Source organism: Pistacia vera, unplaced genomic scaffold (genome assembly GCF_008641045.1).
Source record: "Pistacia vera cultivar Batoury unplaced genomic scaffold, PisVer_v2 Contig179, whole genome shotgun sequence".
In the NCBI taxonomy this organism is placed as follows: Eukaryota; Viridiplantae; Streptophyta; class Magnoliopsida; order Sapindales; family Anacardiaceae; genus Pistacia; species Pistacia vera.
In genome coordinates, this window is record NW_022195887.1 from 1,679,112 (window position 1) to 1,692,900 (window position 13,789).

A 13,789-nucleotide genomic window follows, 5' to 3' on the forward strand; every position below is an offset into this window, starting at 1 on the left:
TTATGTTGATTCTGTGATGATTTTATTTTATGCAGGCGCTTCATGAAGCTTTAATGAGACAAGAAGAATTGCTTGCGTACATAGACAGTCAAGAAGAAGCTAAGTTCAGGGTAGGTTGATTGATAGACCATTCTCTTATAATTATAAGGAAGAAAATAAGTTCTATGTTTAATTCATAGTTTGTGGTTCTGATCTTTCCCATCTGTATATCAGAAGAAGAAGTTTTGCTGGTAAGATGGTTTGTCGGCGGAGGAGGCCTACACAGATTGCTCGGCCGTATCTCAATCACGAGATATATATACTGAACCAACCATGTCGATCAGCCAAACGTATACTACTCTCAACAGTGTAATCCCAAACTTATGTTAAGCGAAATTAATGTTTCGAAACTATGCTTTGTGTTGTTTATTCCTTTTTTAACTCGTTCAACTTGTTGTGACACTCGAAATGAGCACATTTAATATCATGAGCTTTCGTATATAAGTAGCTTTTGTGTATGTGTTTCATACTGAGAAAATTAACTTGGTTAGACTGCTAATTGCGATTAAAATTTAAACATTAACCATTGCCTTCTCTGAGCTAATAATATTAACCTCAGTGGCTGGCTTTTAAAAATTTTTAACTCGGGAACTTTAAGTCTGAGCTTATTATATTGGCAATAACCAATCGGTGAGCTCTCGATTCCTCCATCAGTGGATGAAGTAGTTGAAACTTGAAAGTTTTTGTTTTACAAGGTTTGGATATAGATCTGTTGACCAGATGATTCAAATCTCTTGATTTTCCGTTTGGTTCTCGAGAAAAATTTGGATTTTCTCGGCAAACAAACGGATTCGTAATTTTTGAATCATATGTTTTTTATTGTTGTGAAATTGAGAATTTCGTTTGTGTTTTTGTGTGATTAGGCGTTTTTTTGTGGAAGTTTTTGGATTTTTGAAGATGAACAAACGAATGGATTTGTAATTTTTGAATCATATGTTCTTTATTGTTGTGAAATTGAGAATTTCGTTTGTGTGTTCGCGTGATTAGGCGTTTTTCTGTGGAAGTTTTCGGATTTTTGAAGATGAACAAACGAACGGATTTGTAATTTTTGAATCATATGTTCTTTATTGTTTTGAAATTGAGAATTTAGTTTGTGTTTTTGTGTGATTAGGCGTTTTTCTGTGGAAGTTTTCGGATTTTTGAGGATGAATCAATTGTATCATCGGAAGAACGCCTTCGGCGCGCGTGAGGAGACGGGCTGTCTGTCGTTTGTCCGAAGCCACGACGAGTTGGGATTTTGGCGAACAATTGTACTAGGCCCTTGAGATGGCAATTGAGGTAAATTTTTCTTTCACTCTCTCTTTCCTTTTAAACTTTGTTTTCATTTATTTAGAAGTTTCAGTTTTAATGGAATCGTCAATTCATTACAGTCATCCAGTTGGGGTGTCTGATTCAAAGGCCGGGGCAGGGCTTCTAGACATCATTCTCATGAAGGTAAGCTTAATTAATTGTTAAGGTTTTATTATGTGAAATGATTAGTTTTTCATATGTGATGTATGACTAAGTCTGCAAAGGGTGGTGCTTTTTATTGAATATAAATATTTTCTGTTTTTATTTGATTGTTTTAAATGCAGGTAATTGGTGAGGCCGATTTTCAGCGCAATAGGGATTTGGAGAAAGTAATTTTCTTTTTTATGTGTATATTTTTCTTTGTAATAAACTTCGTTTCAATTTATTTGTGCTGGATTTTGAAATTTTGTTTGTATGTTGGAAGTTTTTGGTTGATTCTGGTCTGTATGAGAGTGAAGAAGATGCAAAGAAAAAAGAAGTAATTTGGCCCTTGATCGGGTAACTTACCAGTTTATTTGAGTTGTTTTGTTGTTGGCCCACTTATGCTCAAAAGACAAAACTCAACTTGGAGATTTTATCCGACTGGATAGGTTTAATTTAATAAACTTTCATGTGATGCTGCTTCAGGAATTCGTATGATGAATGAATCATGGGCTTGGGACATAACCCATGCCTTATTCTTTATAGAGAGAACAACACTGTTAAACTTGCAAACAGATAATCAAAACTAAAGGTTTTTTTAGGTATAGGAATTTGTATATAGTGGGGGAGCGGGGGTGGAGAGTGACGGTTTTGTTGTAAGTTTTTTGAACTGATGGATGTGAACAACTTGATTGCTTTTGTAGATTGTTGGTTTGGTGGGTGGAAGTGCAGACGGGAAGGGGAGGGAAGGTAGCATTCCACCATCTTAGGCAGTCCAGGGTTTTTTGAGTGGATTTTTATTTTTATTTTTTTAATAAGGTGTAATTTTATAGTTTATTTTTAATTTGGATCTTTAACTTGGTATTCCATCTTAGAGATTCTTCTTCTTTAGCTCCCGCGGATATATGGGGTTTAATATATGACATGCTTTTTATATGCAGTTCTATCAGCGGTGTCAGGGTTGCAGGTTACAGAAGCTAAATTAATTGATGGTAATCCGGTTTTCTTTTTCCCTCTCTCTCACATCCGGATATATTCCTTTTGATACTTTAATGCTCCTCTGGGGCATTTTTTCTATTTTTTAACTCCTTTCGGGTAAAAAAAAAAAAAAAAAAAAAAAAATTGACATATACAATCCAGGCAAGGGCTAAATTTGTTTAATTTTATCCATAGTGGATTTTTGGTTAGAAGTTGAGGTTTTGGAATAAGAACATTAGTCTACCTTGCATTAGAATAATGGCTGGTAATTGATGTTACAAATTTAAGCCAAAAATTTAAGTTAGAATTGCTTGACCTTCTATTTTATTTTTTCAAGAATTGCAATGTTTATGTCATGCCCGGGAAGTTGCTATCCCTACCACCTATCTTTTTCGATGATGTATAAAGTGTTGATACTTCTGAAACCTTAACCCTTTCTCTTTTTGTCGTTTGTGATTAAATTAGTGTCATGCACAACTTTTTTTTTTTCCTTTTTAATGATTTTACATCATTAATTAAATTAATCTACAATTTATGAATTTCACTATTTGCATGTATTTCTCTCGATATCATCTAATAGGATATTATGTGGCTTGCCATTTCCATTTAGGTTTATCCTTATTGCAACGGTGATGGATTGTGATAATTTGCTGCTATTAGTGATGCTAATGGTCAGGTTGTATGTGGTCTTAAACTCTGAACTAATGAGTCAGTAATCGATCAATTTGCAGAGTAAGTATGGCAGAAATAAGCCAGGGTATACTTATAGATATTTTGGACGAGGAATGGATGAGAGACTCTCTTCCTGATGATGGTAATATCTTTGGACCAAATGAAAAGAAAAAGAATCTCCTCATGTCTCATTTGTTCATATTCTACTTTTATTAATGCAGAGATCGGCCTGATGATGCTGAGGACTCAAGTATGTCCATCATCACCATGGTGAGGCATAATTGGAAAGAAAAAATATCATATATTGTTTTAATATTTAGTTTATTTTGTGTATTCATAACTTCATGGTGTATCTGCTTGAATTTATGGGACTCTTCTAATACTTCGTTTGGTCAAACTGCTAACTTTTCTCTTGCTTTGCGACATTTAGATTGTGTTATTTGTGTTAGACTTTTTACATTATGGTCCTACACTTTTAATATAATTTCATTAAGGTCCTACACTTTTATGCTGATGTGGATTTTAATGTAAAAGTGTAAAAGTCGTATCTCTTCTCTTGAGTAGTTGTCTTTGATGGAAAGACAACTGCATATAAAGGAGACTTTACAGGTCCCCATTAGACGCAATTTTTTATATTGATTCCCAAAAACCATCACCCAAAATTGCAGTCAATGGAAGATCCTGTAATTTATAAAGGAGCAAGAAGATCAAAGAACAATTGCTATGGCTGGAGGTTTGTCATTTACTTCCGCATATATTCCATGAAGATTTTATACTGAAATTGATTGTATTGTAAATGAATATTGGAGTATGAATGTGTTTTAACAATTTGTGTTATCATAAGTGCATTAATGCTTAATATTATTTTTTTTATTCCATTTTCTGTAGAGAAGGAATTCTGCAACTTTATACATTTCCGTGTTATATGTTGTGATGCACCTTTATTAAAGACAGTTTAAGAAGCTTCAACTCAAACACTACGGTCGTATGATTACGAAGAGGCGGCAAACAACAACACCAAGCAGACGATGAGATACAAATGATGAAAGCAAAATTAAAAAAAATCCTAATTAAATAATAATATTAACCCTAAATAAATAATAACCAAATTTTCAAGCAAAAATTCTAAACACTTGGTAACATTAATTTGTCCAGTTCAAAAATAATACAAATTATATTATTTACTTGCATTAAATTGGTATACATGGAAATGTAATATTTATTTTAAATTATTATTCTTAGTCTTACTTTCTTTATTGTGGAACTAAAAAAAATTATAATTTAATATTACTTATTTGGATTAAATAGGTATACATGGACATGTTGAACTCTTTCCACCTTTGGGTTAGGGTTTTGACCTAACTTTGATTACAATGGTTTAATCTATAATAGATGTTGTTTTTAAGTTCTATTGCTTGGATTTTGTATTTATTATTGTTCTTAATGTAATTGAATGTTATCTTTGGTTCAATTATATGTTGAGCATAATGAGACTGAGAAATGATTCATGTGTTAGCCTCTTAAAGTAAATACCATAGATTGATGAATGCTAGAGATAGGTTCGGAGATCTATGAAATCATTTTAGGACTCCATTGGGCTTAATAGACTTAAAACTGTTAATCTTCATTTTGTTGGGTGCAAAAGCTTAATAGGGATAAGTAGGAGAATATAGCCTGAGAAGGTATATTCTGTAGATTAGAGTTTCCGATTTATAATTCTTGCATGTGAGTTTAAAGACAACATCAACTGTAGATTAAATTAGAGTAACCTAATGAAGTTGAAACCGTTAGTCTTTGTCTTGAATTGATATTTTCGTAATTAGTTGATATTTTCTTAATTAGTTAGATTTTAATTTATGTTATTGATTTTGTGTTAATTTGTGTTTTTGTCTCCCGCAAATCCAACAATCTTTGTGTTCTTCAACTAGTTATGAATCTAGGAAAATTAGTACTTAACACACAATTCTTGTGGGAACGATACTCTTTTCATCATTTTATTATTTTTTGCGACTAGTGCACATGTTTATGAAATCACTTTTCAAGGTTTTGGTACTATTTATATCAAATTATAATTCGTAATTACTTTATTAACTGAACATTAAATTAAATATACTATAATAAATATTTTTTAATTTATTATTTTACTCAAACTTATGCAACATAGATTAATGAGTTGGATTTGATGTTATATGTGACTTTATGTAATTGTTGATTGATATTATTTGCTATTAATGATATATATTAGTAATCTTATTAATTATTATTTGTTATAAATGTTGTCTTATGTGAATCTAAATATCATTCTTTATTTTGTCATGTAGAAAGTTTGTTGGACATGTGACATCATATAATTGTGCCATCCAAAAGTCTAACTAAAACCTTGATTATTGTCATCATCATATAATCAAGTCATCCAAAAGTAATTCTTTTATTTTTACATGGAAATATTATTGGATATGTGATATCACGTAATCGAGGCATTTAGACCCATAATATCATGTAATTGGGATAGTCTAATTAAGTTAGGCATCCAAAGGTCTAATCAAAACTTTTACGAATTCTACGAACCGTCAACCCTTTACCTTTCTTCATATTCTACGAATCGTCGAACCCTTCACCTTTAGATTAATCTCGATACGTTTCCATTTCATTTCATCCACTTCATCTTCTTCTCTCTTCATTTCTTAGTTACACGACCGATCTATCTAATTTGATTCAACATCACTCAGTACCACCGCCACTTACCAACGAACAACTGTCTCTCCATCACTCAAAAAACAGAACAATTTTACGCTTTTAGTCTCCAAAACTTCATTTTTTCTTTGTTCGCAAGCATTGGAAACATCCAACGGAGCATCATCCAAGCAAACACACAGTAGAGTTTTTCTTTTTAATGGAAATGGGGTAGGGGTTGACTTGGTTTGTTCAAAATTTGAGTATTTATTTTCTTTTTTGTTTTTTGATGATGGTAAATGCTTTGTTGATTGTTCTGTGAATTGGGTTGTCGTATGATCGATTAATTAATGTTGATATAGATCTTAGATTTTAGATGGGATTGGCTTGATTTTGTTGAAAATCTGAAAAAATTCAATACTGAAATTGTATCTTACCTGTAAGCATGTAATGGGTTTGTTTTGTTTACTGTTTGCTCATTGTTCTGTAACTTGGGTTTATTGAATGATTAACTGAATTAGGTTGCCATGGTTGTTTTAAGATGGGTTTGAGATGGGGTTGACCTTGGTTTGATCGGAAACTAAGAAAGTTTGATACCTTTGCTGCATCTTAGAAGAAACTAAAAGAACATGTTAAGTAGATCCAAAATCATTTATGTTTTCTAATGTATAGAGTTGCCTTGGGAGATAGTTGGATCTCTCCAGAGGATTTTGTGGTAAGTTTGTTTGATTTTTTGATTAATTTAAATTCGTATTAACTTTCAATCTGGACAGAAATTTAACTGAAATATGCAGCATTCTTGGGGTCCTCTGCTTAAGAAATGCAGGAAATGTAAAATGCCCCTCGAAGTATAGCAGAACAATTTTGAAGGGCATAAATAATTAAGTATTTTGGAACATGGCGAGTGCCAAAACTACTAGATTGTGTTCTCTAAAATCAGTGAGAATTTAGCTCACATCTTCAGTGCAATTTTTTTTGTTTACTTTTGCAAGTTTAGATTATTGTCAATTTTTTATGGTAACTTAAATTTCTGGTTCCACTTTACCTTCTTCCCCTTTATTTATTTATTTTTTTTGTGGTTTGCAGAGGAGATTTTGCTAAATAAATTTGATGCTGTGACATATAGAGTTCTGGCATACTTTCTTCTGGGTTTAGTCAGGATATACTCCAAAAAACGTTGAATATCTGTTTGATGCTTGCAATGATGTATTTATTAAGATTAATGACTTTGTGGTTGGTGAAAAAAGTAAGTCACGGAAGGGAAAACTGAGTTTACCGTATTATGCTATTACTGTACCAAACAGGTTTGAACTTGATGCTTTTGATCTGGAGATTCTTGCAATAAGAAGGTACTTTATCAGAAAAAATTGCAATAAGAAGGTACTCAAGATACCTGAGTTACTTGAAATCTGCTACTACTCCTGATGGAGATGGTGATCTTGATAGCTTGATGACCGGCGAAATAAAAAAGAAGCTCAAGACTATTCCTGAAAATGTGAGTATGTGATGTAAGTCGTCTACCTCTTTTCAAATAGAAAATCGAAGTGAATGGTTTGATATTTTACTCAAGATTTTGTTTATACTTTTGACTGATGAGGAGGGCAATCGGATTACGTATTCACACAACTTCAAGGTGATTTTATGAGACCCAGGATTAATGAGGTACATTAGAAATTTCAAAAAAAAAACTTAGTATTGGCATATTTTTCATGATTTAATCGACATAAATAACTTAATTTATATTTTGAAGGAATCATTCTGTCTGGAAATGTATGATTACTTTGCCACCACTCAAATGTGTTTGAAAGCTCAACTATAACTCCTTTCATTTGGTTTAATATTGAAGTCAAAACATTCCATACTATCTTCTCACATATAAATGCATGGTTGCCAAACACATCCTTATCATTTTGGGTGCATTTGTGATATGGGTTTTTGTTTTATTTTCATAAGATGATTCTAATTTTTAAATTAATCATCTTTTATCTTACAGGTGGATGAGCTACTTCAAAAAGGGGTGAATGTCACCATATGCAATGGACAAGTAAACCATTTTTATATTTATAATCAAGAGTCCTTTTCAGCAGAAACATAAAACCTTAGAAAATGGGTTGCCCATATTCTTGTGGACCACCCCATTATCAAACCATTTTCAATTTTTTGGTTTAACTGTGATTATGACATGATTTTGTGGTTAACTGTAGTTGGACGTAATTTGTACAATAAAGAGAACTGAAGCATCGAATTTATTAAATATAGCAGATATATCCACCTCTTAGGTATTCTCTCACTCTATTCAATTTGTTTATTGAGTTATTTTGTGTATTTAATTGATGTGACTGGTGATTAATGGATCTCATTTGATGTCAATTTTTACAGATAGATCTCAGAGTTGCTTTGGGATCAGGTTGTGTTAGAGCTGGGCAAGGCACCGGTCCCTTGCGGGCCCGGGCCTAGGCCCGTTTGATTTGGGACCAGTCTCTCATGGGCCTGGGATCGGTCCTAGGCCCATGAGAAAAACCAGGACCCGGACCAGGCCTTAGGCCTGGTCCCATGGGGTTTGGAAAATTTTATTTTCCCCTTTCAATTTTTTTTTTTTTTATATTTTGGGGGCAAAACGAAATTTTATAGGAGGTTTTTAGTATTTTTAGGGGTTGATTAGTAAGTTTCTAAAAATTTAATTAATTTTAAAAAATAATAAATTAATAGTTAATTTTAATTTTTAACATAAATGTAATATTCACATTTCACAAATTCACGCTTCACAAATAAACAATTAAATAATTTTTTTTATTAAATTATTCATCTTCAATTTTATCGTCAACACTAGTTACATTATTCAAATCTGTATTCTTAAAGAGTTCGAGTAGTTCGGGATCTTGAGGGTGTTGTTGTAGTCTTCTTTTTGCATGAGTTCAATCCCGTAAACACGTTATCACTTCAATCATCTCATCGGTTAAAGAACATCTTCTGTCTTTAACAATCCGACCACTCGTTGAAAATGTTGACTCGGATGCAATTGTAGAAACCGGCACAGATAAAATGTCACGTGCCATTTGGGATATAATGGGAAATTGACTTTCTTGTTGGGTCCACCATTGAAGAATATCCATGTCAAGTTGCTCATTCATCGTCATAAAGGTCAAGTCCACCTGTAAGTAGTGAGTCATCTCATTTGGTCTATGTATGTACGAGCTGGAGCTAGAGCTGGAGCTTCCGCCACATCCCACATACGCTCACTTGCTTGATCCTTGGGGGGGGGGGGGGCTACATCAAGGTCCTGATCGCCTCTCTTAGACCTTCCACTTCCACTTCCACTTCTACTTCCATTGTATCTGTTCTCATATAAAGAAATAAGCCTATCCAATTTGTGTTTAAAGTCTGTCAAATAAGACGTATAATCATGTCTTAAATAATGACATAACTTAGTAATTACACTGTTAACTATGGATAATTTAAACCTAGGATCTAGAAAAAGGCCTAATCCATATAAGAATGGAATATCTAACCAATATCTCTTATATTTTTCTTCCATACTTGAAACAATTTCACTTAAAATGTTATTATATCTATATTGATAAAAAGTTTTAGCAATTTGAACTAAAATATCTAACACTAAATTGGTAGTTGGATAATAAATACCACTTAATGTATTAGTAGCATCATAAAAAATTTTAAGAAATGAATAAAAAAGTTCACAAACCGCCTAATCATTATAGTTGACAACTTCCTCTGGATAGTTCTTCCGGTTGACGAAATCTGTAATTTGTTTCATGGTTGGCAAAGCTTTTTTCAATATCAAGTAGGTAGAGTTCCAACGGATAGACATGTTTGTACATAACTTCAAAGGTCGAACCGGTGGGTCCTCTTGCTTACAATATTTGACGTACTCCTGCCATCTTTTATTACTACCGTCGACGATAAATCCGATAGCTCTACGCACCCTCTCCATCTTTGAATGTATAACATCTAAACCTACTTTAACTATCAAATTGATGATGTGACAAGCACATCTCTGGTGATAAAATTTGCCTTCACCAAGTAGATCCAATTTCTTTTCAAATAAAGATATTGCTACGGTGTTAGCAGCTGCATTATCAAGCGTTAGCGCTACAACTCTATCAGTTAAATATTCTTGCAAAACTTCAAGAATTGTAAAATAAATAGTTTCAGTACTATGTTTTTCATATAATGGTTTAAAACCTATCAATTTTTGTTGTAAACCCCAATTATGATCTAAGAAATGTACTGTGACAGTTAAAAAATTGGTTTTTGATCTACAAGCCCATATGTCTGATGTAAGTGCAATAGATATATTCCTAAAATTTTGAAATTCGTTTTTAAGTTTATTATTTATTTTGTTATAAAGTTTTAGTATATCTCTTCTACTTGTAGTTCTACTAACAGGGGTATATGCTGGACAAAATGCAGTTTTAACCATATTAACAAAAAAAGGATTTTCAGATAAACAAATGGGAGAGTCTGTAGCAACTATATATCTTGCTATTTCCTCTCGTGCAACATGTGTATTGTATTGCCATGTTGAGAGAGTTGAGGATTGTGGATTAAAATTAAGTTGAGTTTGAATTTGTCTACCTGATCCGCTTGAAGATGCATTTATTTGGGGATGCTTCTTCTCTACGTGTCGTCGCATCGTCGAAGTCCCCTTCTCAGCCCCAATAATGGTTCCACATAAATTACATATCCCACACGATTCTTCCCCCTCCCCATTTGTCTTTGGCCGTTTTGATTTGGTGAAGTATCGCCAGACATCGGACACGACCCTCTTTGACGGTCGGGGGGGTTGGGCTATGTCCGTGCCCGTTGACTCGCAGCTCACATGTGTTTGGCTACACCTCGTCCCGACCGAATGTGGTTGTGGAATTACAGCTGCATCCTCTGGAGGAAATGGTGAAAATGGATTGAAGGCTTCAATTTCTTCGGTGGATGGAACGTAAAACTCATTTGGGGAAGATATTATAAATTTATGATAAAATAATAAATAATTAAAATGAAAAGAAATTAAATAATAATATGAAATTATGATGATATTGAAAAATAGAAAAAAATTTGAATAATATAAATAAATAATATAAATAAATTATAAATATAAATTGAATGAGAAATTGATTGGAGATTTGGAGAAGAGAGATTGAGAGAATGAAAGATTGATTGGTGTGAAAAAAATTAAAGGTTTTAGGCTTATTTATAGTGTAGTTGTGGGGGGGAAAATGAAAAAAAAAACTTATAATTATATAAATATAACCGTTGGTGTGAGTTGACCGTTGGCAGCCAACGGTTAAATTTTTTTTTTTTTTAATTAAATTTTGTAAAATTTTATTTTAGTCCTTAATTTATACTTATTTTAGGGGGTTTAATGTAATTTTACAAAAGACTAAAATGATAAAAGGTAAAAAAAATTTGGGCCCAGGCCCGGGCCTTGGAGGAGGGCCCAATGGAGGGCCCGGGCCCTCCTCCTTATGCCTAGTCCCGTTTTGGGATCAGGCCTCCTACGACCGGTCCTCCCGGTCTTAGGACCGGTTTTAGGCGCTGAGCTTTTGGGTCCGGTCCCAGATGCCCAGCTCTAGGTTGTGTATAGTGGCGAAGGAATCATCAACTTATTAGTTGTTTAGAAGGTTTTATGCTTCTTCTGGCAAGTGGTAGATGAGTATCAGAAAATTTTTGGTGATTCATGGAATGACTGTACATGCAAACAACTCTCAACCATGACCCTATCTGAATGAAGCTTTGACCAAATTTCAGGTATTTATGATTTCTTTGTCACTCTTGACCATATTTGCAAACATCAAGAGAGCATTTGAATGTTTTTGTAGGTTTACCCTAGATTCCAGATTCAACCAAACCCTCAAGAATGTTCAGGGTTATAATAAAAAGTTGAACAATTTGTAAAACCATTATAGATGCAACCGAAGCTTTTAAAAGAAAGAAAAAGAAAAAAAGAAGAAAATATCACACTTGGGCAAAAATACATCCAGCTCTGATAGATTATGTGCGAATGTCAATGACATATTGAATATTTGAATTTGAATTTGTTTCTTTGGTTTGTATGTTGTGCTTACATAAATAAAATTGAATTGTCCTAGAGCGAGTAAATTGGTATGCACAACGCTTCATAAACAACACTATATTATCAACAAACAACAATAAACAACACTATATTATTAACAAACAACAATATTTGAAATACAATTCTATAATCAAACCCGCACAAATATATGCCAACTAAAGGGGAAATGAAGAAAACCCTAAATAAATGGTAACCCAATTTTCAAGCAAAGCGGGAGGACTCTTGGTTCAACATTAACTGCTTGGTTCACAAAACATTACAATTTAATATTAACTCTAAATAAATAGTAACCCAATTTTTGGTAGGATTGTTGGTTCAACATTAATTGTCCGGTTAAAAAACATTACAATTTAATAATACTTAAATGGATTAAATGGGTATACATTCACATGTAATATTTATATGAGTACTATTCTTAATTTCTTTATTATTTATTATTTTAATTATTAATTGAACATTAAATTAAATACTATGACAAATAATTTCTAATTTATTATTTTACTCCGTGTTAGGATACTATTTATATTGTATAATTTCCAAATTATGTTAGTATATTCAGTAATTTATAACTAACATAATTAGAAGATTTAATAGATTATTTTCGACCTATATAATGTATGTACCTCTATGATAAAAGTCAATCAATTGAAACATCCAATTATTCAAACAAATATAGTTTCAAAACTAATATCGTAAGCAACCGATGGAATGTGCGAGCTTTTTCACTAGTAATTATCTAATTAATAAGCACCTCTCTTAATTAAAATAAACAAAATTTCCTCTATAGACATGTGTTTAGACTTTAAACCAATTTCGAAATTAATAAGTTACGTGCTTACTTTCTATATTTAAAAAGCTTATCTAATGTACGCCATTAAAAAAGATAAAATTCTGTCTCCTTTTAAATTTCTTTTTTTCCCCTTTCTAGTAACACACCTTTCCAGAGCTCGACTGTGATTGCCATCTAGAAAGAAGAAATTCTAATACTACTTTAAGATATATTACTTGTTAAGAACTTGAATATACGTTATTAGATCTGAATTATAAAATATCATTTCAGTTTTATGAAATAAATCTAATAATGTCGAAATTAATATTAGGATATCTTGAATAAAAATTATGTAATGTAATTCTCTAGTGAGGATATAGGGTTCTCTAATCAAGACGTCATGATATTAACTTGTTAAGACTTTCAATATATATCATTAAATTTGAATTATAGAATATCACTTCAGTTCATAGAAATCAATTAAAAACCCATTTATATAACAAAATTCTTCATCTATTTTTGTTCGGATATGAAATAGTTAAGTGTTGAATGCTTTACATTTGTGCATAAGTTGACTTGTTGACCAAAGAGTTGACGTGTTGCTCTACTTTAGCTTCCATTCCAGCTTAGCTACTTTGTATAAAAGGCTACTGTCTAACCGATTCATTATTAAGAAATACAGATCGCACGTTTCAGAAAATTTTCTTTTCTATTTTCTCTTATTTCTCGCCATCTCTTACTCTTCACTTGGTATCAGAGCCATTGACCAACGTCAGTAATGGCCGATTTCTCCTCAATTTCTTCTCCTTTCAACAAATCGGAGAAAGAATCTGGCTCTAAACCTTCTACTTAGTCAATTAGCATCACGAATTTACCTACAATTTCTTTGTCTTCACTCCCAGTAATCTCCCCCAAAACAAGGGATAATCACAGGTTCTGGAAGTCAAAAGTACTCTTTTCTGTTGGCTTCCACGATCTTGAAGAGCATCTTACTGGTTTGGCACCTTGTGCTGCTCCTTTCGTCTGAGTTCAATTTGAAAACTCAAGCTCAGAGAAAATAGAAAAACTTAACTCAGAGTATGCTCTTTGGAAGAAAGTGGATAAGCTCCTAGTGAGCTGGTTGTTTTCTTCTATCTCAG

At 32.6% G+C, this 13,789-nt stretch overlaps 3 long non-coding RNA genes across 7 annotated transcripts; all 3 read left to right on the forward strand.

The window, feature by feature from the left end:
- On the forward strand, positions 1-480 carry LOC116126279. The gene is made up of 2 exons (XR_004127456.1): positions 1-110; positions 214-480. It is a non-coding gene; the product is annotated as an uncharacterized LOC116126279 (long non-coding RNA).
- A 187-nt stretch (positions 481-667) lies between these two features.
- Positions 668-1,950, forward strand: LOC116126277. Of its 3 annotated transcripts, none has more exons than XR_004127454.1 (4): positions 668-734; positions 1,151-1,317; positions 1,410-1,473; positions 1,614-1,947. It is a non-coding gene; the product is annotated as an uncharacterized LOC116126277 (long non-coding RNA). The 3 variants fall into 3 exon arrangements; XR_004127455.1 differs by lacking the exon at positions 668-734 and adding an exon at positions 748-956; XR_004127453.1 differs by lacking the exon at positions 668-734 and having other exon boundaries at positions 993-1,317; positions 1,614-1,950.
- A 3,706-nt stretch (positions 1,951-5,656) lies between these two features.
- LOC116126384 lies at positions 5,657-8,293 on the forward strand. Of its 3 annotated transcripts, XR_004127470.1 has the most exons (5): positions 5,657-6,024; positions 6,880-7,455; positions 7,787-7,837; positions 7,998-8,072; positions 8,173-8,293. It is a non-coding gene; the product is annotated as an uncharacterized LOC116126384 (long non-coding RNA). The 3 variants fall into 3 exon arrangements; XR_004127469.1 differs by having other exon boundaries at positions 6,880-7,426; positions 7,787-8,072; XR_004127468.1 differs by having other exon boundaries at positions 7,787-8,072; positions 8,173-8,291.
- The last annotated feature ends 5,496 nt before the right edge of the window (positions 8,294-13,789 follow it).